Genomic DNA, 27,262 nt, shown 5'->3' with positions numbered 1-27,262 from the left:
TGTGAAAGGCAGAGGAAGCGGCTGATGAATGATTGGCACGTGTCACTGATGACGTGGTCTCTCTGGGTTGAGAGAATCTGCTTATGTGAACTCTGCTCTGGCCCACAAAGAAGGCTGACATTGGGACATGGGCTGGGACAAGTAAGATGACCTTCTCACATAGCTTTAAGTTCAAAAGAGCCGAGATGGGGACATGGGGACATAGGCACAAGGTGGAGGTGCCAGAGAAGCAGATTTCAAAATGTGTGGGGATGAGACAGGTGCAAGGGTCTCTGTGGGAAGATGGCATGATGAGGTGGGTGCCTCAAAAAGGTGATCTCTATTTACCACGTGTGACATCAAGGATGCTGCCAGTGTAGGGGAGAAGAAAATAGTGTCTGAAAAAGGTGACTGTGGCCCCCAAGGTGACTTCCAGAGTCCAGATGAGTACAGGATGGAGCACGTCTCTAGGAGGGTCGCTTGCACATATACCCAGAGTGGCAAGAGGTTAAGGGCAAACAAGCAACAAAAAAGGACAAAAGAAAGAAAAACTTGTCACTTGTAAAAGTGTTAAAATAACTTCTCTGGATAACTGTGGAGCAAGAAGAATTAGAGAGGCCTCAAGGGGACCTTCCTTGACCTCCAGCCTGTCCCCTTCTCTGCCAATGCTCTTACATCTTCGCCCTTTTGTACTTATTTTATAGCATTTATTGTTGTTTGGAATCATCTAGCTTATTCATTGTTACCTTACTCATTGATCTCTTCTAGAATACAAGCTGCAAGAGTTGTTACATTTTTTCCCCCTTCAGGGCTGGGGATTGCATCCAGGTCCTTATGTGCACTAGGCAAGCCTCCACCACTGAGCCACCTCCCCAGCCCCTTCTTTGTCTTTTTGGCCTCCAGATTCCAGAGACTAGAATGGTGCTTGGTACATGTCTGGTGCTACATACATAGGATGAATGAACAGAAGTCTGAGACAGAGCTGATTTGCTTCGACCCCAGTGAACTCTGACTGCTCGGAAAAGATCTGGAGATGAAATTCACTGAATTGCAAAATGGATTAATAAGATTATGAAGAAAAGGAGAGAGTAGCTCACCTGTCCTGAGAGTCCCTGCCTGTCCACACATGTGACATACAGTACACCATTCAGTCTCGATGCTAACAGAGGCTGGTATTCTCACTCCCATTTTACAGATGAGGAACCAAGGCTGTCTATTTTCTGTCGCTGTCAAAGGATACCACAGATGAGATAATTCACAGACAACAGAAGCTCATTTGGCTCACGGTTCTAGAAGCTGGGGAGTTCAAGAACATGGAGCCAGCAATGCGTGAGGGCTTCTGTTCTGTGTCAAAACACATCAGAAGAGCAAGCAGACACACGTGAGACGGAGAGGATGGAGCCCAAGCTCATTCTTTTTTCTTAAATTTATTTTTAGTTATAGATAGACACAATACCTTTATTTTCTTTCTTTTTTATGTGATGCTGAGAATCAAACCCAGTGCTTCACACATGCTAGGCGAGTGTTCTACCACTGAGCCACAACCCCAGCCCCCAAACTCATTTTCTTATCTGCAACCCACTCCTGTGATAATGAAGCCACCTGCTTAACGATGGCATTAATCCATTCACGAGGGCAAAGCACGCACAACCTGTCCACCTCTTAAAGACCCGTCTCTCAACACTGTTGCGTAGGCAATTAAATTTCAAGACGAGTTTTGGAGGGATAACTAAACCACAGCAAAGGCTCAGAGAAGCGACTTGCCCCAAGTGAGTAAGATGTGAACGCCACATACAAATTCCTTCTCTGGTTCCCAGCCCCAAACTCTTTTCACATTACATTGAGGCTTGATGAAAACTGGAATAAAAGAGAAATGAGCCCATTTAACTGCTTGAAATAAGTTTAAACGTACAAGCCCGGGACAAGGTAAATATAAATTATTATCACAATAATGCCACTGAAAGCCATTCCAGAAGTCTGTGGTGTGGAACAATAAGCACTTATTTCTTGGTCACGTGTTTATGGGTTGGCTGGGGTTTGGCTGATCTGGGCTGAACTCTGCTGGGCATGGCCCTGAGCTGTGGAGGGGGTTCAGCTCTGCTCCATGACTCTTCCATTCTTCTAGTACCAGCGGGCCTCCCGGGGCATGTCCTTCACTTGGCAGTGGCAGAAGCACACATGGATGAGTGGAAATGCATGATGCATCAGGCCTGTGCTTAGAAGGGCACATTGTTCCTCCACCCACACTCCACTGGCCAAAGTCAGTCATAAGCCATCCAAGCCCAACACCAATGGGGCGGGAGGTGCACTCTGTCTCCAGTAAGGTCACTCCACAAAGGATGTTGATCTGAGGGTGTGAACAACTGGGACTGGTGGTGTGATCCATCACAGGTGCGTGTGGGGGGCATGGTTGGTGCATGCACGATCTTATTGAAGCCTCCCACAATCCTACAGCAGGACTGTTGCTCTCTCTATTTTTCAAGGAGAACATTTGGGTTCCAAGTGCTTAGTTACTCAAGGTTGCCCTGGAGTAAAGAAACCATCAGGGACATACACCTAGGTCTGTCTGGCACTAAGGCCTTAACGGGATTCAACTCTATGGAAAGAACTGGCAACTGGGATGGAAGAAGACCTGCCACTCATTTTCCCCCAAAGCTGTGGGTGATAGGAAAAGCAGCAGAAGTCACACAAGTGGATGTATTTTCAAGAAGTAAGAAGAAGTGGACTCTGGAAATATTCAAAGCTTGAGTTTCTTTTTGTGTCAAAGGTTGGGTGTATTGTAAGAAAACAAAGGAAAAAGCTAACCTGCTGGTAGCTGGGCTACTGATCATGCTGGACACTCATCATAGGTGGGTGGAATTATGGGAGCTTCTTCATGCTCATCCCTTATCTGGGGCAGGTAGTAGTCAGCCACCTCCTCTGCTCTTAGTCTCAACTTTATACCCTTGTGGTTGTACTGCTCTTTTGTGCCTGGATACCTTAATGCTCAGCTTTGATTCAAGTCCCTTCAAGGATGGCTTGGGGTCTCCTTGAAGAAATGTTGGTGGAATCCTGCCCCTCAGCCACACCATCCTGTGGATGGCTCTCAGACTAAGCCTGCACTCTCCCTACCCCCTCCCAAATTGGCACACTCTCAGGATTCTCCCAGGTCCTCACCCTGAGGAGGGATCCCTCCCCAGGAACCTTCTAGAACAAATTTGAAGTAACTGGTTTCCGGACATTCTGGACATTTCTAAAGATGACCAGAGGGTAGTGTAAGACCAGGAATAATAAGCAGAGTCTGGCAAACCTGATTCCCTTTGTTCAAAAAACTGGACTGCCCGATCAAGGGAGGGTCATGAGGGTAGAATCCTAGGTTTCATCAAGAGGTTTTGACAGATCCTTTTATGATCTCTGTTAGAGAAAGATTGAGAAACACAGTCTGTTTTAGGAAAAATAGATTAGTGCTTGGCGGGTTAAGCGATGATGCTGTCATTAACCAGATGTGCTCTTACAGCCAAAAGGGGCTGCTGGTACAGAACAATGGGACTCTGTCCCCCACAGGGCCTGCCCAGGGGCCTCACTTCCTTGCTCTGCCTCCCGGCCACTCCCCACCCTGCCTTCTTTCTCTGTTTGAACAACTTGGATGAAATTATAAAATTGGTAGCTAGAGGTGTAACTGATATCAAATATGAAAAAGGTGATATTATATAACTTTAAAGAGAAGATAGATCACCTTAAAAAGCCCTTCTCTAGAGAATGATCTTATTTAAGTCTCTAAATAACACTGTGCGGTAGGTAGGACCAATTATCCTCATTTTAGATGAGGCCCAGGGCTTAAGAAAATCACTCAACATTATACTACAAAGCCCAGGTTTAAATCCTGTTTTTTTCTCGGATTCCAAATTCTATACTTTAAAAAAAAAAAATGGGTCAAAACAAACAAGAGAAAATGAATAGAAACATTTTAAAAAAAATACGGGTCGGAAGAAACCTGATGTGTAGCTGTCGTTCAGTGGTTCTCCACATCATTCCCCGACCCCCAGACCTGCGGGGGCACTCCACTGTCCCACTCTGACAGAACTGACATTCTTGTTCCCAGCCTGGCCTCCTGCAGGAGGCTGGTCAGCCCTTCCCGCTGGAGCAGGAGAACAGGAATGGGAAGATGCCTCCGACTTCATAAAGCTTGGGGTCTTATGGTCACACCAGGGGAACCTGTGACAAGGTGGGGATAAGCTTAGACTTAGGGGTCCTGCTATTGGTTGAGTGTCCTCAAGCAGGTACATTAAACCTTAGCATGCCTCTATCTCTTTTTCTGCCAAAGAGAAGCCTAATGGAACAGACCTTAGTCGGTGGCAGTGAGAACTGCATGAGATGATACCTGTAAAATGTTGGCTGGGTGCAGAGCAGATGGAGCCTAATAAACTGCAGCTCATCTTCAGAGTCAGGAAATCAGAGCCTTGTGACTGGATAGGACCATGATTGCCACACAGCTCTATCGCTGGACACCCATCCTTTCTACATCTAAGTCCTAGCTTCGGTAATCTAGAAGAGTAGGGTGGATTTCTATTATTCTGGTAGGAAGCTCTCCCGCTCCAGGAAGGAAGAGAAAGTCCAACAGATGGTTAGCCACCTAATGGTACCACCTCATGGGAGCCTCTGAGATTCTAGAGGTTGGAATGCCAGGTGGACTCACCCTTTCCAGGTGTCTGGTCAGGCAGGGGGAAGGATGGGAAAGCACCTTCCCTCTCCTTAATTCTTGAGTGGTTTGATAGAGGAGGCAGGAGGAAGGGCAGAGTGGGAGGCAGGTACAGAAGTTTCCAGAGCAAGAGCCTTTGCGACGGTCTCTCTCAGTGTTGTGTTTTGACTTTTCTGAGGCCCCTTCCAGCTTCTGGGTGCAACAAGGAAGCTACTGTTTGCCGAGAATTTAATACTCTCTTCTGTTTGTTTTCATCGTTACCAAGACCAGGTGTTTCTTTGGGTTTTTGAAGTTTTCAGCAATTGAAGTTTACTCATTTGGCACCATAAAACCCTACTTTAAACAAGACACATATTTTAAATATCATAAAAGTGAAAACAAATTAAATATTTCAAAGCAATACATTTTAAACCATAACCAAATAACAAGAACTCACCTAGGGCAAGAAATGAACTCTTCTGGAACAATAGATTGTAGAACTGATTATTTTGTACAAACAAATAACAAATTACCCAATGCTCATTATGGTAAGGATTTTACCCAAAATACCTTGGTGAGGTCAACAGTGCGTGATGGTCAGAACTTATGTATCCTCATCTGACCTTTAGGTTAGGTTCTGACAGTGAAGTCTGCAAACTCCCAACCTCTTGAATTTACATTAACAGGCATTAAAACTTAATGCTTGTCCTCTAGCCTAGTTCTCAAGATATTACCTTCTTTTTTTTTTTTTTTTTTTGGGGTGTGTGTGTGTGTGTGTGTGTGTTTGTGTGTGTGTGTGTGGTATACTGGGGATTGAACTCAGGGGCATTCAACAACCAAGCCACATCCCAAGCCCTATTTTGTATTTAGAGACAGGGTCGCCCTGAGTTGCTTAGGGACTCGCTAAATTGCTGAGGCTGGCTTTGAACTTGCCAACCTCCTGCCACCACCTCCCGAGCCACTGGGATTACAGGTGCGCACAACCACACCTGGCTTAGATGTTACCTTCTTGTCAATTACTTTTCTTTCTCCTTTATTGATGATCATCAATTGCATGCTGTAGCTTTCTCCACCTATTTCTGTACTCACTATTTATTTGTTCTAAAAACTTTTTCTATAGTCAACAAACCCTTCTCTACACACAGGCCTGTTTCTTCCATTTCTTACCTCTAATTAGTCTCTTTGCATTTCACCAGAATAGCAAACTTCTTATTTTTTCTCTTCTTCCCTTCTCTTCGAAACTTCGTTGAGACACAGTGGACATGACATAACATCTGCTCATATTAAATGTCTAATTCAGTGATTTTCAGTAAAGGAGCAGAGTTGTGCAATCATCATCCTAATCCAGCTTAAAAATCTTTCCATGATTACAGAAAGATTCTTTGTACCCATTTGCAGCAAGTTCCCCTACGTGACCCCAGCCTCATGCTACCACTCATCTGTTTTGTGTCTGTATAGATTTACCTCTCCTGGATATTTCATCTGATTGATTGGAATATATAGCACGTTATTAATGTCTGGTCACTTCCATTTAGCTTGATGTGTCTGAGGTCAGCTTGTGTAGAATATATCAGTGCCTTGTTCCTTTTTACTATTGGACATTGTCCCACTGTTTGGATGTATACCACACTTCATTTATCTGCCACCTGTTGATGGACATGTAGGCTGTTTCACTTTTGAGTTATTCTGAATAATTGTTGCTATGAATATTTGTCAGCAAGTCTTTGGGTGGATATTTCTGCATTTCTTTTGGGCAAATACTTAGGAGTGGAATCGATGGACAACTCTATTTAACAGCACTTTTAATAGTCTCCATGATTGACAATGTACAGCTGTACTAAGTTTAAAAAAAAAATTTACCAGGTCAGCTGATCTATAGGTTCCCAGAGGTGAACACTTGTCCATTTTAATTGTAAAATCCTCATTATAGTAGGATGTTTTCTTACATCATAGAACTAAGATTGTTCTTTGTACTATCTTGAATCTGAAGAATTATGTATTTACTTGGTAAAAAATTGACTAGGATGAACACTTTAAACATTATTTTTTAAACACTTCACTTCAGATACACAGGGGGAAGACCTCTAAACTTGGAATCAGAAACAAACACTTGAATTTAATTTCCATCTCTGTTGCTTACTACACATGAAAGACTTTGGACAAAATTATTTCATGTCTTGGAGATTGTTTCCTCCTCCATGATGAGGGATATGACGTTGACCCTGCCCACATCATAGCATTGATGCTCAGATAACCCTTAAGATTCTGGGCCCCGGTGGTTCAGTCTCGATATGGTCTCGAACATAAGAAGTGTTGCTTAATAGTCAAAGATGATTAAAAAGTAATTCCATTCTGTCCTTTTGCCTCCAGGGATAGTGAAGAGGACTGAAAGCACCTACTAACCAGTAACAGAAAATTCTCTTTTCTCACCCACAGATGCTCAGTTCCTCAATTTGTACCCCCACAACATCCTGTGCGGCTCATCTCTCTCTTCTTGACACACTCCCTTTTTCTCAGTCTTTGATTATGTAGATCATCTCAGCATCTTTCCTAATAGAAAGAATCCTTCCCTGATAAGAGGACAGAAATCAGATTGGCAACTCCAGGTTTTCCCTGGCACAGAAGAAGGAGATAATCTGCATATTGAGTCTTCTCACATCTGTTTTAAAGTGTGCAGCACTTTATATTAAAATATTAGCCTTGTCATCCTAGTCATCAAAATTGTTAATAACCTAAGGTAATAGAATAGGTATACTTGAATCCCCCCCAAAATAATTAAGCTGCTAAAATACTAATATACTAGTATTACCAAATCTTGTAATATTGTATTTTATTCATTTTAGACTCATTCCCCCCAACCACATTTTTACATTTCTGAAATAAGAATGTGGTTTTTGATACATGATGTTCTATAATCACCTTTAGCCATTTCCTTTCATTTTACCATCTCTGAGTGTCACAGTGAGGCTGTGCATATGTAATAGTAATGGGGATTAGGGTTCCTGGTCATTGATAGAAGCAGCAGTGTGGCCAGCTAATCCATGGGAGGGGAAGGAGTCTTGGGAGGGGTCAGACCCGTGGCCATGCGCTCTCTAGTTGACTTGTGCGACCCAGGTGCACCGGAGGCTCAAGATTCCATGTACACCAATGGTGCTACTGTGTGGTACACGTCCCACTTCCTGGTTCCTTTCTGAGCACACAGGCTCCTTTACAGACCATTCTCAACGTGGAGCAGCCTATCTGCTGCTAAAGTCATGCCTTGCATTTCTGTGACATTTACTGCTAACTCACTCAGTAGCTTCTGCAGGACACCTCAGAGTGGCCGTGATTGGAGTTGGATGGAACAGTTTCCACTGGTGCCCGATGATGGTATATCACCCTGACTGTGGACTAGTGGCGCCATGAACATGCAAAAATATTATGACAAGGAAGTTAAGAAGCACAGGAAATGAAAACCATGTCGCAGCCTGGATAGAGATTGAGAACAGAAGTGACTTTGGAGCAGTCGGGTCTGTTTGTAAAATCATAGGTTGTCCAAGCGAAAAACAATCAGGGCAGAAACCCATGGGTCCCCTCCCAGCAAGCAGCTTGCCAGGAGGAGTGCGAGGTTTTCAGGCTGCAGAGGGCTGACAATGGAGATGGCCGAGGTGCATTCGGCTGGCTGAATCCCCAGGTCAGCTGGGAGAAGCCATTAGAAGGTTTGAGGGTGCACCTTCCAGAAAATACACTTCTCTCTCCTTTGCTTCCTTTATGGCCTACTGATTTAGCACATGTCGAGACATTTTTACTTTTGCACTGATGGTAGCCTGGTCAGGAAGTCTGAACATGTAAAAAGGGTTTAGAATTTGGACATTTTGTCCAGTGTTCCTTCTTTCCCATTGGTCTAACTCCTGGTGGCCCTTGCATAGGTTGATCTGACACTTTCTAAGTTCTAGGAGGGACTAGAGGTTGCTGTCAATGTCCTGAAGACTATAGGAACTCCACAATGACACCTGAACCCAGGGGTCTGAAATGGTTCACTTGCTTTCAGAATATGGCGGGAAGGTGTGGCATGCCATTCCATGTCCCTTCAGCTTAATCCTCAGCCCTGCGTCCACCTGTAGCCCTGGGATGAAACAGGCCCCATAATCAGCAGGACTGGTTCTCAGGAGGTAGAGAAGAGCATGGAAGAAATGGAGCCAGCTGGAACAATTTGCCCCTTTTTATTATTTATTTACTGGGAGATTTTTACATACCATGCATCAAGTAATGGGTGTTTTACAAAAACCCACATCACGTAATCCTTTTACTAGGGTCTCCACAAAAACAAAACTGATAATGTCTATGTCTATATTTATGTCTATATATCTATCTCTTTATCTAATTATCTATCTATCTATCAATCACAAGATTTATTTTTAAAATGGGATCATGTGATTGTGGAAGTGGGTAAGCCTGCAGGCTGGGGACTCCAGAAGAGACAATATTACAGCTGAAGTCTGAAAGATCCACCCTTGCTTGGGTGAGATCAATCATTCTTTCAGTTATGTTTGGGCCTTTGACTTGTTGGATTTAGCACACCCACATGGTGAGGGAGTCAATCTGCTTCACCCAGAGTCTGCTGATTTGAGTTTAAGCTCATCCAAAATACCTTCACAGAAACATCCAGAATAACGTTTGGCCAAATATCTGGGCACCATGGCCCAGCCAAGTGGATGCATAAAATTAACCATCCCAGGAATGTGTTATAACCATTTTACACATGGGGCGATTGAGGTTTAGATACTTTAAGTAATTTGACAGAGACCACAGAGCCAGTAAGTGGCATCTGTGGGTTCTTTTGCCCTTATTGTTTCAAATATTTTTCTGCATTTAAAGCAGGGGGTCTTGGCCACTATTATCTCCTGAATACGGGACACTGTGGGAGGTAAGGCCTACTTGGAAGATGTTGGTCACTGGGAGAACATTTCTGAAGGGTATCACCTGTCCCAGCCCCTTCCTCTGTTTCCTGGCTGCAGTGAGGGAGAGCTCTGCTCCACCACACCCACCTCACCATGATGTGCTTCCTCTCCACAAGCCCACAGTGATGGGGCCAGGTAACTATGGACTAAAACCTTTGAAATAAACCTTTCTTCCTATAAGTTGATTTTCTCAGGTATTTTGTCATAGGGATGAGAAGCTGACCATCACCATGTGGTAGCTCTGGAGGGATCTGGTAATGTAGGAAAGTAGTTGTGTGGAGTGTCTATCATTAAGTAGAGACTGCTCACTTCTGGAGGCTTCTATTTGCCCCTCTCTGCAGTCCCTGCCACTCCCCTTCACTTTCTGGACCCTAGGACTTTCCTTCCACTCGGTCACCTTCCTTCATGAACATCTGCTACCTGGTGCTGAAGTCTCTACCATACACCAGCATTTCCTTTATCTCTGAGGAATCTCAGGCTGATTGGCCCAAGATGACATACCCTGGTAAAGGTCAGAGCTATGATTTAACCCAGGTTCTTTCATTCCCAGCCCCAACTCTTCACACGGCACTCAGAAGAGATTGTTGGGAAACCACTGTCTGCTGACTCCAGCCTGGGGCACTCTCCTTTTTTTACCTGTGGGACGTTGGAATGCTTCGAAGATACTGGGAAACAGACCAGAAAGAGAATGCAAAGGTGATGTCGGTGGTGAGAAGGTGTGTGAGTCAACTTTCTGTTACTGTAACAAATACCTGAGATTATTACCTTGTAAAGGAGAAAGGTTTACTTTGGCTCACAGTTTTGGCAATTTCAGTCCCTGGTCAGTTGGCCATGTATTTCTGGACCGTGGCAAGGAAACACCTCATGGTTGGGGAGAACAGGTCTATTTACCTCACAGCTGGGATACACAGAAGAGGAAAAGAGGAAGAGACTGGGGTCCCATAGTTCCCTTTGAGGGCAAGTCTCATCATGACCAGAAGGCATCCCATGAGGACCCACCTCCCAGTAACATCAAATTAGGGACTAAATTTTAACACATTGGCCTTGGGGAGGCAGTCAAGACCCTAACCATAGCAGAAGGGTAATTTTTTTTTCTTTTTTTAAATAATGAAAAACTTGGGGGATGAAAAACTTTCCCCAAACTCAAAGGTCAAGGAAGTAAAATGTGGAAGAGAAAGGGGAAGGAAATTCAAGCTGCCTCAGAACTTACGTCGTCAGAAGTGCCAAAATTCCCCTGCACTGGAAGCCCAGTTATTACAGAAAGTCTTGCTTAGTTCAGAGTCTGGGGACTGTCAACATTGAGAAACTATGGACTCAGATTTAAATATTAGAAATTGCAAGTATGGAAAAATTCAAGATAAGAATTGCAACTTGGTAAAGAGAGATTCTATTTTTGGAGTGGACATGGAGATGAAACAAAATATTGCTCTAAAATAGTGACCCATGTACTGCCTTAAAACTTAAACCATTTCAGTTAGGCTACCTCATGCATCATGAAAGGTTCTAATGGTTATGGCCAAAAGGATGTCTTCTCCCCAGTCCCCCACCCCCACTTGCCCCTAGGGGGATGCTGGAAGGATCTCAGGCTTGAGACCAGCTCTGTTGTTGGAAAACGGATTTTATTTTACACAAGAATGTTTCTTTTATTTTTTAGCAGCTGCTGTAGGAGTTAGCATGGAGACAGTGTCATGGTCAGGAGGGGAACTTCTCCTCACCCAGTGAGTGGAGCAGGTCCTCATGATCCCTAAATTATTCGCAGGACCGTCTGCTGAAGGCTGGGAGCTATGTGGTTCCTTAGGTGGTCCTACTGTGTGCTGTGATTCTCTATGGCTGGATGACACCATATGAAATCTCTACAGTATCTCATAGCCTTTGCCTTCCCCCAGTGTTACTCCTTAGTTTGCCTGTAGTATCAGGGATCACCGGGGACTCTTCTCTCTATGTCTCTCTGAAAGTGTCACACTACATGCAAATACCTGTGCATTGGCAGGACTTGAGTTTATGTGCATAAAGAAGATGCTTTAAGACTCTTTCCTCCAATCACCAGTTTTAATCAATCAGCCTGGGATGGGTACTCAGGAGGCTTGGTGGTCCTGCTTCTTTGCCTTATCAGCTGGCCAGGATCTCTAGGGTGACCCTGAATAGGTGATAATGGTGATTGTCATCTTGCTTCAAATCTTGGAGGAAAGGCTGTTTGCCATTGTGTTTTAAGCACTCACTGCGTATTATTATGTTTGCAGTAAGTTTTTTAAAAAGAGCAATTTTTATTTTCCTAGTTTACTACTTTTTTATCATAAGTGAGTGTTGAATTTTATTGAATGTTTTTTGCCTTTATTAGGATGTTTTTCTTTTGATTTGTTGTTGTAGTTAGTTATCCCTTCGTACTTTTTTTTTTTATACTGAGGATTGAACCCAGTGGTGTTTAACCACTGAGCCACATCCCCAGCCCTTTCTAATATTTATTTAGATATAGGGTCTCACTGAGTTGCTTAGAGCCTTGGTAAATTGCTGAGGCAGGCTTTGAACTCATGATCCTCCTGCCTCAGCCTCCCAGGCCTCTGGAACTACAGGTGTGCACCATTGTGGCCGGCTACACTGTCTTTTAAAATTGTTTATTGGTTGGATTCAGTATGCTTATGACATTGAGTCAATGTTCATAAATAAAATTACCTTCCAATTTTTTTTCTTTTAAATTGACCTTTTTTCTGGTATGTTATTCCAGCTGCACAGAAGGGAAAGAGTTATTTTTCTCTTATTTAGAAGAATTTATCTAAGATTGGGATGATAACTTTGTTGGAAGATTTTAAACTATGGATTCAATTTTTAAATCTTTAAAAATTTAACGATTTAAAAATTGTTCTTTTTTTCTCTTTCTTTTTGATAATATTGTAGTTACTTAGATTTTCACATCATGTCCTCCTTTTGATCTGTTTTCCATTATGGGAGCACAAATCTGTCATAATAGCCTCTTTTGGATGGCTACAACAACTACATTTATGTTTACTTTTTTCATTCAAAATGTGGTTTTTAAAAAGGATTGCTTTGGGGCTGGGTTGTGGCTCAGAGGTAGAGCGCTCGCCTAGCATGCGTGCATGTGGCACTGGGTTCCATCCTCAGCACCACATAAAAATAAAATAAAGATATCATGTCTACCTATTACTAAAAAATAAATATAAAAAAAGGATTGCTTTTGCTTTTTTCCTTTTCAATCAGTATTGCCAAAGGTCTGTGAGCCTTATAAGATTTTTCAAACAACCTACTTGGGTTTTATGAATCCTCCCTATTATATTTTTATATTTAAGGCTGCTCATTTCTGCTCTTAATATTATTTCCTCTTCTGTGGGATAGGATGGCTTTTATTTACCCCAATACTGGGATTGCTGGTCTCTGAGGCTCAGACAGGCTCTCCTTATACTTCCTGTGTTGGTTGAGACCTCACTTAAGTTCTTGTCCAAACCAACCTTCAGTGACACCAAGGTTTGGGGGGAGCCTCAAACAGCACCGTCTGTCTAGCTCTTGCTTTTCCTTTATGTTTGGCCTCGCAGGAGGCCTTTCCCTGTTAACAGCTCAGTGATGCATTTACAGAGATGAATTTTAAATGTGTTATTGTGCACATTAGCTGTGTCCAGCAGGAAGGTCCACTATATTGCAAGAAACAGAAGTCTTTCTGGGTTTCTTTTTTCCTCTCCACCCTTACATGTTTTTCTTTCTTTTTTTTCCCCACTCATAAGACATTTTTATTAGCAAGTTTTAAAAACAACAACACAAGGTTCAACACAATGATTTAGGAAATTAAACTTCTGTCACACTGATTCCACCTTCCATCTGGGACAGTGCCAAGATTGATTGAGAACTGGGGAACTAACATTTTGGATGGAGTGGGGGAATCTGTGAGTTCTCAATAACTAACTGCTTTGGGCTTTTTGATATCCATCAGTGATAAAGAGGGTGTAACTGACAAGGTGATCTAGGTTTGCATGTGTTCTGCTTCCAGGTTTCTGACTTCCAACTCCAGAGTCTGCACATGATGCCCAGGTCTTGTGGATCTTCAAAGGTGGCTTCCTTTGGTTCAGAATGGAAAGGACTCTTTTTGTTGTTATTACTGATGGTCCCCTGTGATCTAACTCTCAGTGATCATGCCCCCCCCTTTGTCTCTATTTCTTTACTTGGGAAAGGGAAGTGGAACCCCAGGGGAGGGCAGGAATTCTAAGAGAAGAGGTGAGTGTGGAACACAGAGGAAGGTTGCATCCCGCCCTGGCTTTACGGGCCAAGATTTCTCCCTCACAATCAGACAAAATGGTCAAAGACCATCTTTTCCCTTTGTCCCAGTTAAATTTGAAACAATTTGTGACTTTCTGCAGCCATGCACAGGGATAACTTTTCATACCTGTGAGCATATCTCATAGTCTTTATTTTCCTTTCCCGACTTCCTCTTCACTTCTCCCCATTCGTTGCCCACTGGTCTTGGCCTCCAAGTCACCCGAGTTTACAGCCCACAATGTATTTTTTCCAAATCTTCCTCCACGCATGTGTAATTCTAGGAATGAAGATCTGCCGGTATTTATTCTACAAGAATGGATTTGTATTATACATGCTTGTATTTTTCATTTAACAGTGCCTCATGGAAATCCCTCTAAGCCAACTGATACAGCTCTGATTCATTCTCTTAATGGTTATAAAAATCTCCTTGTGTGTGGATATACATAATTTATTTGACCATTCCTCCACCGACAGGCAGTGTTTCAGGTTTTGCCACCACAAACAAGGCTATAATAAATATCCTTGCAAACATGTCCTTTCTAGTGGTGACTTGATGTTCATGGGATAGATTCCCAGGAGTGGAATGGAAGGGCAGAGGGTATATGATATTTATTAAAGTTTAATAGAGATTGTCAGATTGCTTTCCAGAAAGGCTATCATAATTTACATTTCTACCAGCAGTGAAGGAAAAAGTAGAACCCTTTTCTGCTGCCTCCCTAGTCACTTGATGTTTTCAATTTAAAAATCTTTTGGCATATAGTGGGAGTCAAATGATATCTCATTGTTGCATACATTTGCATTTGTCTGAACCATAATTAAATGATTTTGCTGCTCACATTAGATCTCTATTTACTGTTGAATTATCTATTTACTGTCTTTAGCAAATTTTTTCAAGTGATTTTTATTTCTTTTCTTTTGGCCAATTTGTAAATGTCTTTTTATATTATAAATGCTAATGTTTAGTTTTTCAGGTGTGTTTTAAATTTTATTCTGCATCTATTTTCTACTGATTTTGTTTAACAAGTTTATCTTTCATTTTTAAACTTCTTCTGATTTCCAGTCTCAGTTTTGAAGGTATATGTCTTGAGGATTTCGAGTATTCTCTTAAATTATCTTGTAAGATAATTATGTTTTAACTTTTTAAATAATAAGTCTAAGTAGGCTGGAGTTCAGTTATGCATATGATTTCAGGTGGAGATTTAATAATATTTTTCCAAAGGGACAATCAATTTTGTCAGTATCATGTTAAGGAATCTGTCGTGCTCACACAGAATACAGCCACCAGCTTTGTCATGTTACAGTCTCACATCTGCTGGAATCTATTTCTGTGTTCTTATTTGTCGCACAGTTCCACTTGTCTATATTTGTGCCAATATTTGATTAATTAGCGTATAGTAGATCTAGAATATGTGCTGTCATCTGATAGAGCAAGTCCCTTCATTCTTTCTTTTCATATTTCTCTGTTTTCCTGCCATATCCCTTCTTCCATAAATATGGTAAAACTGTTTTGTGCAATTTTAAGAAAAATTATTTTGAGATTCCACTGAAAAGCACACTCAATGTATAAGTCCATTTATTTTTTCGGACTTGATTGCATTGATGATGCATTTATGATGTTGATTTTTTTCATCTCCACATAGGTCATGGATGAGGGCGTGGGCACTGGAGCTCAGCCCTGGGTGGATCCTGGCTGTACCATAGGCAGCAGGGTGACCTCACGTGAGCAGCCCACTGCGCCTAGCTGGCTAATTTCTAAACTTGTTACATGATTGTCTTCCTGGAACTTCTTTTCTGTTAGACTGCTAGTTTACTTTCTTCCCCAATTTCTTCCTTTTTCATGGCTTTACTCTTATTTTGCTATTTTTTCCAAAAAAAAAAAAAAGATACATTGAAGGTAAACTTTTTGACCCTCATTTGAAAATGACTGTATTTTGCCTTCACGTTCAAATGGTAGGTGGGGCATGAAATTTTGGATTGAGAGTAATTCTTTCTTAAGATTTATTTCACTATTATTATGATCATTTATTTGAGCACTGGCATGCACTGCCTCATGAGACCCAAGCGAGGGGGAGAATGTGGTCTATTCTATACAGGGACAGATTTCTTGCCAGAGAATCTGTATCTTGGCTGTACTTCTTTGAAAAATGCTTTCAGTGTGTTCAGATATTGATTGCGTTAGTGTTTAATATGCAGTGAAATGGGATTCAGAATGGACATGTGGGGGCATCCTGAGATAGGAGTGACTCAAAGCAATCGTGGGAGATATTGAGAGCTAGCAGTTGGAACTTGAAAGGTTCATGGTTTGCCAAGTTCTGGAAGGAGGTTCTTAAACCAGAAACTGGGGCTGGGTGGGCACCCCAGGAACTCTTTCAGGGATTGAGACTATGACGCCCAAACTCCTGCTCCTGGCTGTGGAATTCTGTTTGGTAGCCAGGTTCCAGGCTAAGGTCATAGCACAGACGCTCTGGAGCCGATGGTGGTGGCTGTGTTTGGGGGTTGGGGGTGGGTAATGCCAAGATCCACAGTCTGGATTCTGGATAGAAAGAGAAGGAGCAAGGCTTTGGAACTGGACATTCTCCACTCTGACAGTGACTGGTGAACAATGCTCTTGAGGCGAATGGGTCCAGTGACGGGGGACTAAGAAATGACAATAGGATACCTGGGACTTGCTGTATGTCTAGGGTGGACAACTGGTGTCACTAATGAATGATCTGGATCCAGAGGAAGAGTTTGAGTGAGGGAGGGGCAAGGAAGTGCCTTTCCCATCCCCAGAGACAGAGCAGGACTAGAGACCCATGATCCCCTCACAGTCCCTGTGCAGATCCTCAGAGACGTGATAGTGCTGGACCAAGATTGTTGAATGGTATTTGTATTTATTTTCCCACACTTTTTTATTGGTGTGGCACAGGCATTTAGATTAAGTCTTCTGACCCCAAGACCTGTGCTGCTCTTCCCATGATTCCAGGGACATTGCTTTCTTTCTTTCTTTTTTTCTTTTTGTGCTGGGATTGAACTCAGGGGCACTCTTCCCCTGAGCTACATCCCCAGGTTTTTTTGAGACAGGGTCTTGATAAATTGCTGAGGTTGCCTCGAACTCACCATCCTCCTGCCTCAGCCTCCCTATTAGCTAGGATTATAGGCCTGTGCTCTAAGTCTGCTTAGATACTACGCTTGTAGAATTCTGTTCAGAATCACATGGCAGGTGCTGTTCTAAGCACTTAATGTGCATATTATTTGCTCTATATTTTTTAGATAAGGGAACTCAGCTTGGACTCAGTCAGTCTAGCTATGAAAGCCTTGCCTACTAACCTTCTGCTACACAGACTTTTGACGTGAGATCTCTGTCTCTCAGCTTCTCTTTTGCTTTATTTCTTTGTAAAATGTGTTTTTTTTTTTTTTGGCTCATGGGTTTATTGTATTTGTTTACTTTTTTAGTGAAAAAGAAACTAAACTTTTTTACCCTTGTTTCTTTGCCACCTCGGTAAGTTTGGCTGAATAAAGTTAGTGGAGTGTGATGGAAGAACTAACCTCATGACATGTATTTGCTGCTGTTCTTGACTGCAGAAGAAGGGATGGGGAGGAGAGACAAGTGGGGGGAAATGGAGGCTCCCTGGAGCTCCTTATCTGTCTTCATGGGGCTGCTTTGTACCTGGAATTTCTCCCAGACTCTCCTGGTTTATCTCAGATTAAACAGAGTTGATTAGGGTCCCATTATGAGCTGTGCAAGTTCTCACTCAAGAGTCAGGGAAAAAAATCTGAAATAAAACCAGTGTCATTTTATAGGTGTCCAAACCCACAGAGTGTATAACAACGAAGTGAGCCCTAATGTGCACCGTGGACTTTGGATGATACAGATGTGCCGATGTAGGTTCATCACCTGAGGGAAGGTGTCACTCTGGGGATGTTGGTAATGGGGGAGGCTGTGGACACATGGGGACCGGTGCTGAGATAAGAGAAATTTCTATATTTAGTTCAGTTTTGCTCTGACCCTAAAACTGCTCTAAAAACGCAAAGCCTTACACACACACACACACACACACACACACACACACACACTCCAAAATCCATTGTTATCTGAGATTTTCCTATTCTCTGCCAGCAGGCTCACATTATTGTATACATTTAAGAATTTTTCTTCTAGTAGAATCAATAAATTCTTTTAAGCATTTAACATGTGAAGTGTATGATGTTGGGCCATGTTGGAGACACAAGCCAGGCTGTGCCCCAAATCCTCAGGGAGGCGGATACAGATTTATTAGAGGTTAAAACAAAAGACCCAGGGAATGTCAGAGGGAGAGGTGAACTTGGGGGAAAAGGATCTGGAAGGCCCTTTTAGTGTAATGGACAATGAAGTAAAACACTGTGTCTGAACAGGAGCTCTGGGAGACTGAAGGGAGGGAGCAGACGACAGTGATTGTACTAGGAGTCAAGAAACCTGGGTTTGAGTCCCAGCTCTGATCCTTCCCAAGGTGACTTTCTTGACATTACTCAACCTGAGACCCTGTTTCTTTACCTTTTTTTTTTTTTTTTGTATTGTGGGGATATGGAGAAGCACTATATCTGTCCCATCGGTTTGTGGGAGGATTTTAGTTTGGCATCTGGCACGAAGAATGTTCTCAGTCAATGCTCAAAATAGACACAGGTGTGTGATTGTGGGTGCGCATGTGCGTGTGAGCTCTGGTTAGGAGAGCATTTGCTGGTGAGCAGGAAGATTTCCCTAGACCGGAAATGGAAAGCCAACAGAGCTCCCAACCCAATGATTAGAGAATCCCCCAGGTCCTCAAAAAAATGATCAGACTCAAAACTTATTCAGTCTGTTCCATGTTCCAGACTCCACCACTGCAGCTGTCTTCCAATCCCACGCTTTTTAAGGTATCCTTCCTATCTGTTCTGAGATCTGCAAGCCAAGGGTGGTTTTAGCTTTTGAAATAAACAAACAATCCAAAGAACGATTTCTCACCTAGTGACATACTCCATACCAGCTGTCCCTCAATTTCCGCATACAAGCTCCAAAAACCTACAGGGTTAGATGGGAGGTTTACAAGGTCAGCAAAAAACGTCAAACCACAGGAGACTTGATTCACTTCCATGAGACTGTTTTTCTGCCCCGGTACAATACCCCGTAAAATTATAAATATGGTATTGGAGCTAATAAATCAATCACAGAGGGACGTTCCTGTTGCCAAGCCTTCCTCTAGAGAATAAAGTCCTCGGGGCAGATTTAGGGAATTGAAATCAGACTCTGTAGAACTGCCAAAGTGCCCTGCCTTGGCCTGCCAAGCGAAACGTGAACTTTTGTGCCCTTTCTTTGCGGCAGCTAGAATCCACGGCTTTGCGCGATGCAATTCCAATTTATGGAATTATTGAATATGGGGTTTAGGGAAAGATAGCAGGCAGTGCATTGCTGGAGCCCCTGAAGCTTAATTGCCAATGTGGTCGATGGCCCCCGCAATCTTCTCTGATTAAAAAGCTCCTGGGAGCTCAATCCGGAGCCACCCTCCTTTATTACTGTTCTTCTGAAGAAAGTCTCTGTTCAGCCTAGGGTAGGAGTTAAGATCTCCAGTCAATGATTAATGGCATGATTGCATTTGTTTTCTTTCTGAATTAACCCATGTGACCCATGGCATTTGCACCTCGTGTTAACCATTAGACACATAAATGAGCCCTGTATTCGTTTGGGTGGTGGAGGCCGGTGGCGGTTGTTTCAGTTGATGGGGAGAAGGCCGTGCCTTTCCCAGCAGCAGGGCTGGGCTCCTGCCTGCCGTCCTCTGGTTGGAGGAAGCGGCTCTGTTAGCCTTGGTGCGCTCTGTTGCTGGGGCTCCTCACAGGGGGCCTTTCAGGGCTTGACATAAAAGTCCTTTGATTGCCCTGGGCACAGGGTCTGGGCGGCTCCAGGGCGCATCGCAGCATCGCTGACCGAGTCTGGATCTGCTTCCCCTTCTCATGCATCTTCTCTTTTAAAGTGTTTACTTTTTTTTTGCAGCAAATATGGATGCTTTCACTCTCTGAACTCTCCCCATACTTAATGGAGGCCGGGGAAATTTCTAGAAGTGCTCTTGTCAAGTGATTAGTTTTAAAGTTAGCTCAGATTGGATGGAGCAAGGAAATGAAAACTCTGATGATCAGTTTCTCTGATGCACCCTTCCTGCCGGCAGCGGTGCTGAGACCCATTTTCCCTAGAATCCTTTCATTCCATTGCCTGAGATTGTTTTATGAATTCGTTTTGGTGCCACAGGTGCAGGGGATGCGTGTTGAGTTCTCTGTCTCTGGTTTTGGAAAGAATCCCCATATTATTTCTAAAAATGGGAATTATGTGTGTGTGGGGGGGGGTGGTTCAAGGATTTTGTTTTATTTAATTGCTTCAATTTAAGATTTGATGTTTAGGAGTTGGGACAGGGCATGACAGACCCCAGGTCAGGCTAAAGCCCAATGAAACAAACAGCCCAAAACCTTGAGCCTTGAGAATAATCTAAGACCTGCTGCTCTGCCTTCAGGCCCCTAGGGTTGGGGTCCTTTTCCTGCAGGTTTTGGGGTCAAGGGCTCACAGCTATTCCAGAGAAGGAATTCCAAATGTTCATCTTGTATCTATCCCTGGAACACCAGATTCTTATGCCCAGTGCCTGTTTAACTGTTCCCAAGGAGGTCTGGGTTGGCATCTCAGACTTGATGTCTATCAAACCAGATTCTTGACCTTGCTCCAGTACAAACCTGCTTCTTTCCTGAACTTCCTACTTCAGTACATGGCAGATCCTGCCCCCCGCACGTTCAGGCCAATTATCTTGGAGTCATCTTGATGCTTTCCTTTCTTTTAATGTCTGTATCCATACATCAGCTATGTCTAGGACTGCAGTCCAGATGCCACCGATCCCCTCGTGCCACCTCCGCTGCTACGGCCCGGCTTCCAGCTTCTGCTGACTTTTGCCTGGATAGGGGCATCTACCTGATTTCCTGCTTATGTCCTTGCCCTGCTCCCCAAGGATGCTTTTAGCCAGGTGAATGTTAAAAGATCAGTCAAATCCGGTCATGTCCTGCTCAAAATCTTCCAGTGATTTCATAAATCTATTTCTTAACTTTCCAGAACTTTCCTGACCTCCCACCCACCTTCATGACCCCATCTCCTACTCTTCTCCCTTCCACCTTGACCTTCCTTCTGTTTCTGAACATGCCCCCACTTTATATTTCACCTTTTTCTTCCTAGCATGCTCTTTTTACAGGGATTCAAAGTCACCTTATCAAAGAAGACCCCAGAACACGATCCGAAACAGCAGTCCTCTGTGTCACTCTGTCCTCTACTCCTCTTGAATTTCTTCCTAGTCCTTTGCATTTACTGCATCTATGTTTGTCTAGTGTATTATTTTATCATGTGCTTAAATAAAGGATCTATGAATCAGTACTTTCCTATATTTGTTTTACCCAGAACTGTACTAGCACATAGTAGGTACTCACTAAACACAGGTTGAACCTCATGAAGCCTACAGAGGATTAACTTGAGTGGGTGTTACAGGCTCTTGACTCTTAATGACAGCTCTTGGGGTCTAGAAAACTTTGCTGGAAGTTAACCCCTCTTCTCTGTTTCCTACGATGAAGGGTTCAGCAGTTTTATTTTCTCAGGAGGATGAGATAATATCAGTGACCAATCAAGTTGGTGTTTTGGAGGGCAGGTCAATACCTCGTGCCTCGACACATCTGTGTTTGCATGTGAAATCCTAAAGACGCTTTGCAATATCTCACTGTGTGAGAATGAATACGTGCTCTGCATTGGAGCTTGGTCAGACACGCAGTCCTTCTTGCTGCGGGCTCCAGTCATGTGACCCCCACTCTCCACCACCATCATGAGACCTGCGCCCCCCACTCTCCACCATCATGTGACCTCTGCTCTCCATCAAGACACAGACCAGCTTCTGGACACAGTGATGATCCGGTGTCTTCATGAAGTACCAAACATGGTTTGAAGAGCTCTAATTTGTATTTCAAGTCTGTTAGATTCTCATTTCTTTAAAACAACAAAACATCAATAACAGTATTTTAAAAAACCTTAAAGTTGATTTCAGAGAATGAATTACTAGATGTCCTATAAGGAAATCTTGGGTGGGTAGTAAAACCTAAACATGGAATGTAACAGCCTTCTGCTCTGTGTTAAGATGGTAGAGTCACACACTTATCCAGTGACCATTCTCCACGATCCCAACTAAAATTACAGCCTATCCCTTCCCTCTCTAAGGCACAGACTTGTAAGGGCAGGGAGGACAGGAGAGGGAACGATGGAACAAAGTTTGGAAGCTGCACCATCTATTGGCTCATAACAACTGATCCAGAGGCTGGAAAGGACCACAGCTGAACTGGCAGTGAGGACGGTGGCCAGTACACCGCAGACGAGGCACAGGTGCTTCTGAAACCAGGGGTGGGGTCACTAATGTGAGACACAGCATGAAAACTGTGTGAGAAATCATAGATCTCTAGGTTACCCTCCCCCAGTCCATGCCTCTGGGGTAAATTTCTTGCAGGACTGAAAAGTGTTTGGAAGGTTTTTCTCTGGAGAAACAGAAGAGCTCTGGTTGGGAGAAACCTGGTAGATGGGCACCATGGCCCAAATAGAGGGACTAACTGACTGCATGCAAATTGAACACTGGTGGTACGATCCTCCTAAAATTGGCATGGATACTTTAACTAAGATCCTAGTGGCCAAGGGAAAATTTGCAAAATTAGACCTCAGTGAGTAAGCCCATCCCTCTTGACAGAGTGCTATTCCCGATGGTTTCAACCAGCAAAGGACCAATGAATCAGAAAGATACCAGGTATAAACAATTACTCAGGCCACTGTCACACCTGCACAACTCTAGGCAGCAGCCCTGGCCATATCAGAGCATGCAAACTGAATATCAGGTCTTAGCTTGGGCCATCTGTCCCTTCTTCTGATGGGACTTGAATAGATTACAGGAAGGGACTAGTAGGTCCCTATAATTATTCCTTCATGATTAGTCATGCCAAGATTAGGAATACACTCCCCAGACCAGGGGTTATCCTGCTGGTTCCAGTTTTCCTCCTGAACATTTTATACCAGTCAATTGATATTGATGATATTGGACTTGTCATTATTAGTAAAATAAGCATGAGAAGCAGTTCTTGATGGGAAAAGAGAGACAAATATTCCAAATCGGTCTCTAAATCGGTGTAGAAGAAAAACGACATTAAGTGAAAACTGTTTCATTCAGCAAAACTTATTTCTTTCCAATGTGTTTGCTACATTAATCATTCCACCATTACCCGAGGTTCTTAAAAACAAGATCACTTGCAAGTGAGTGACCTGGCTTGCAGCTCTCCATCACCTGCTGGCTTAGGGTGGGTGGTGCTTGATTCTGATACAGGAGGGCATCTGGCTCTTCCTCCTGATTGCCTGAGTGCTTACCCTGAGATGCTCGTCAGATGTTAACGAGCATCAGGCTTGTCTGAGATAATTCCAGTCTTTTATTTAATGGAGCTCATTTCTTTAAAGTCTGAATTTAGGCAAAGTTTAAAAAAAAAAAAAAGTCACAGTTATCAACCCACTCTGTGATGCGTCTTTTATGCCTTATGGAATCTTTGCATTTCAACTGTGTCGTCTTAATTTTTTGTGGATGAGTGATCCAGAAAGCACATGTGCTGATTTTTATAAACGTCCAGTTGTAAATCATCCACTGGTTCTTGAATTGGCCTTCGGGGAGGAGGCCAAGGCAGAGCTTCCAGGTTGGTGGCCCCTGGCTTCAGTCCAGGCTTTGAGGACCACCTGGAGTTGCACACAAGTTCTGCTCTCTTGGGGTGCTGCAAACCTGCCTTCTGAGCATGTGCCTCTGGGCAGGGTTCAAACCAGGTGAGATGTTGCTACCTGCTGTTTCTTTAGGTGGAGCCCTAGGTGTGGCTGCAAACAAAAATAATTTCACCCCATGAACCTGAAGATCCGGACTGGTGTCAACAGGGCGGATCCCTACCCAGCTCTTGTCCAAACCCAAGGTAAGAGCCTGGAGTCATGCTCTTTATCTGCCTGCTGACCTGGGGTAAGTGCGCCAATAAACCGGGCTGTTCCAGACATGCCTCGTGATGTGTCTGGGTGCTGGGCTGTGGGACATGGTTCTGGAGCAAACAGATGTTGGCCATTGTCCTGCAATGGTGGAGGCCTGATTTTCTTTCTTGGAAAAATCTGGAAAGGTTGTGGGATGCAGTCCACAGTGAATTAAGAAAGACTTCCCTGGACAAACGACCTTTTGAGTACTCATGTGCAGTTTAATAGGTCAATATTCTTATCCTTGAATTCCCATTGACCTCTGTCCAGTCCTCCAAGTTCCTGTCCAGAGTGGCTCCTGTCTTTCCCCACTGTGTTCCTGTGATCTGCACGGGGCTGAGGACACTGCTGGGGTCCAACAAGTGTGCCAGGCTTCTCTTTTGGTCTGCAGGTTCCTGTCCTTGGCTTTCAGGGAAGCTCTCACCTGGCCTGGCATGGATGAGCCTGGTGGGTTAATCTAGAAGCTCTATTTCATATGGGATTATGATTCAACAAACACAGGCTCACTACGTCTCTGCCTCATCCCAGCCTGGGGTGGTGGGGCTGGTGGGTGGGAGGGCTTCCCAACTCCAGCCAAGAGGATGAGCTGGAAAGGCTCTCTAAGTCTTGCCTCTTTTGGAAACTTGATTATCATTTCCAGTCCAGGCATATACAACTGATCTTGTAAGAAGGGCCTTCCATTCAGATGGATCTTAGCTTCTCCACTTCTGAGCTGTGTGATCTTGGAGTAGTTACTTAACTTTTCTGAGTTTCAGTTCCCTTTTTTTTTTTGTAAAATGAGACTAATAATACCAGCCCCAAGGGTTGAGTTGTTGGAAAGATTAAATGAGATGATATGGTCAAAAGTGGAAGGAGAGAAGAGACAGTATTTCAAGACAAGGAAAAGTGGTAGCTACACTTTTGTGCGTGCTATCAGTGGACGAGAACCTGGGCACCACACAGAAAGACATGCACACCTTGTGGCCCAGGGGAGATGTTAGACCCACGAACCCATCATTTCATGGAGTTTTGGAAACAGAGACTAGAGTCACACAGATGGCGCTAGAGGATCTCGGCAGAACCTGGCACGACTTGAATTTCTTTCTTTTGTTTTGTAATTACCTGATAGTGATGTGTTTTCTGGCCCCAGATGGAGTCATGGGTGTAGCTGGGTGCAGCAGGTGAGGCCAGAGGCCAGGTGCAGCCTGGGGAAGAGGTGTCGGGGTGGGGCAGGGTGTGGCGAGCAGGGCCCTGTGGGACCCTACAGCTTAGCTGCTTCCTGGGCGGGCAAGACCCCAGCACAGACCTGGGACACTGGGCTCCTTAACCCCTCTTCACCCAGCCGGGATGAAGAAGGTAGTTTTCCACGTGAAATACCCGCAGCTGCCCGGGTTGCGGAGCAGTACTCCCAGGCTGCGTATGGGGCTCCCGCTTGGCTGTAGTCATGGAAACCCTTTCCCTGTCACATACAATTTTCATGGGCATCTTTCCCCTTTAATTGTTTCTAAGGAGATGAATGCTGTTACAACTTGAAGTTCTCAGAAAACCTCCAACTCCGGGCTCAGTGAAGGGGCCACCAACATGGTGTGATGGCCTCAGGTATTCAGCCACTCTTGGGTTGGATAATAAGCAGCCAGTCTGGCTTTGGAAGCTGTCCACAAGGTGGTCCTGAGAATCCTTCCTCTAGACTGCTGTGTGTTTCATGTTCCATTCTGTTTATCCTCTGTGCCTTTCTTCTCTCTGTTTGAAATGTTCTCTTTCCTCCGCCCCTTGATTGGGCACACGCTTCTCTTTTCCTAACCAACCCCAGCCAAGGTTTGGCACCTTTGTCAAACTGCTGTACATCTTTCACCCTGGAGGTTAGTTGTGCAGTGCCCACCAGGTCCTTTGCATGCGATGGGCTGATGGCGGGAGACACACCTTGTTCCTTTGGTATTCCCAGTACCTACCTGGCACACAGAAGGTGCTCAATAAATATTTGTTGCACTACAGAAATTAAAAGCTTATGATTAAACACCCACAGGGCACCAGATGGTGACTGGAGAGGCATCTTCAGCTGCAGTCCTAGGTTTCATAAGACTTCCTGACTCACCTTGGTCTTGGGTTAGGAACAGGACACCCACTTAGTGCCTTCACATTGGGTACTGTGCTTGCCCTCCATAGGGCTAATAGAACTTTAGAAATAAAAAACAGACAATAGAAAATAGGGTGTATGTGGATAGCAGTGATTAGTTACATTCTTTGTAGAAGGGTTGGTGTTAGGTATCTGAGGTCTCTGTGGGAACCCTAGATGACATATGGATTATTTGGGTTTTTTTTGTTTTTGTTTTTGATCATTATGTTTTGTTCAGTTTCCCCCACACAACCAGTAGTCCTTCAATTACCCTGGATGGATCAGAGAAACTCTCAATTACAGGAACAACAACAATTCAGTTCAATTGAATTCAACAATTCAATTCAAAAAGCAAGAAAAATGAATCACGAATCTTGGAACAGAGCTCTGGATGGGACTGCATTAGACAGTTTTCGTCATGAGGATGCTGTGTAACAAACAATCCCCAAATTCCAGTGACATTCAAAGATAGATAGAGTTTGTTCATGTGTTTGTTAGTGGCTACGGGTTGCTAGTGGCTAGTTTTCTTATTCTGAGACCCAGGCTGAAGGGACACACCTGTTGATCTGCAGTGTCCTCATGCCAGAGAGAAGTTCAAAAGAGCTGGCAGGTATTTGCAACACTTCTTCAAGCCTTCACCTGAAACTGGCATATGATCACTGATGCCCACATTCCATGGGCTGAATGAAGTCTTTGACATAGTCAAGTCCCAAATCAGTGGGACAGGGAACAGGCCAGTGAGAGGAGAGAGGATATTTGCTAAACGATAATGCCACCGACCATGAAGACCCTGGAATGTTTTATTCCTTCTGCTGATGAAAGTGTGGATTCTTGAAAAAAGAATGTGGCACATTACCTCTTGCCTGGCATGTCACTGAGACTCTGTACGTGTTTGTTGAGTGACTGGTTGGACCCTCAAGGCTCAATTTAATTGGTGAGTGGCCTTTCTCTGCATGCATCTGTTTTTCGTGGAGAAATCTTTTTTTTTTTTTTTTTTTTTTTTTTTAGAAACAGACAACATGGAGGCTGCTATCACTGAAATTTCCAGTCCTAGTCCAGAGTGAGCGTTTGCTGCCGCCTCCTGTGTTGGGCTGTGACGTGGTGTGGGAAGCCCTCACCGCAGCCAGAATTGGCCTCCGCAGGACTTGTGGCTGAGCAGATGTAAAGAGATGGTTTGAGGCTGGGCGCTGTGGCCCAGGCCTGTAATCCCAGCAGCTCTGGAGGCTGAGGCAGGAGGATCTGGAGTTCAAATCCAGCCTCAGCAACTTAGTGAGGCCCTAAGGAACTCATAGAGACCT

Source organism: Urocitellus parryii, chromosome 10 (assembly GCF_045843805.1).
Source record: "Urocitellus parryii isolate mUroPar1 chromosome 10, mUroPar1.hap1, whole genome shotgun sequence".
Classification (NCBI taxonomy): domain Eukaryota; kingdom Metazoa; phylum Chordata; class Mammalia; order Rodentia; family Sciuridae; genus Urocitellus; species Urocitellus parryii.
The sequence above is the reverse complement of the archived record's forward strand: the minus strand, read 5'-3'. Positions refer to the sequence as shown.